The following is a 1,045-nucleotide window of genomic DNA, read 5'->3' as shown; positions in this document are numbered from 1 at the left end:
AGTCTTGCCTCTTCCCATCTTCCCTACTGTTCTCAGAAGACACATGTCTGATGTGGGTGATGCCCCTTGGCATCCCTTTGGTTTTGAAATGGCACTGGCAATAACAATGGGGGTGGTGGCGGGGTGGGACTAAATGAACCATTTTACATATATAGCCATTCTAGAAGGTATGAGACTGACTCCATAGGCTCATATATTTGCATGCTTGTCCGTATGCATCAATTGGTGGGACTGTTTGGGAAGAATCAGGTCTGGTCTTGTTGGAGGAAATAGGTCATTGCGAGTGGGTTTTGAGGTTTCAGACACCCACATAATCCCCAGTAATCTATCACTGTCTGATGGTTGTGTCTCAATGTGTAAACTCTCAGTTACTGCTCCAGCTCCATGTCTCCCTGCCTGTTGTTATGCTCCCCACCACGATGGTCACTGGCTCGCCCTCTGAAATGGTACGCTCCCAGTGAAGTCTTCTACATGTTGCTTGGTGAGGAGATCTCTTCACAGCAATAGAAAAGTAACTAATACAGAATGTTTTATAAAATGTAGGGTAGTTTGTCACCCATCAGGGCTCAAACCTATTATTGAAGCTCTTGGGAGACTGAGGCAGAAGGATTCCCACCAGCTTGAACCATCTTGTGCTATAAAACACAGGAGCTGGAGCTCAACAGTGAAGAGTACTTTCTGTTCTTCCAGAGAACCCAAGCTTGGTTCCCAGCACTCACATCAGACAGCTCACAGCCTATGTGGTTCACAACTGCTTTAACTTCAGTTTCCCTTTCTTGCCTTTACATGCATACCTACCGGGCACACATCGAAGTACAAATGAAAATAAACCGGGCAGTGGTGGCACACACCTGGATCTCTGTGAGTTCGAGGCCAGCCTGGTCTACAAGAGCTAGTTCCAGGACAGGCACCAAAGCTGTAGAGAAACCTTGTCTCAATTTGGACTTTCCACAGGGCAGGGAACCCTGACTGCCCTTCAGACTGGAGAGGGAGGGGGGAGAGGAGTGGGAGAAGGGTGAGAGGAGAGGGAGGAGGGGGAAGGAAA

Source organism: Alexandromys fortis, unplaced genomic scaffold, assembly GCF_014885135.2.
Source record: "Alexandromys fortis isolate MF-2015 unplaced genomic scaffold, M_Fortis_MF-2015_v1.1 scaffold_4, whole genome shotgun sequence".
Lineage (NCBI taxonomy): Eukaryota > Metazoa > Chordata > Mammalia > Rodentia > Cricetidae > Alexandromys > Alexandromys fortis.
The sequence above is the reverse complement of the archived record's forward strand: the minus strand, read 5'-3'. Positions refer to the sequence as shown.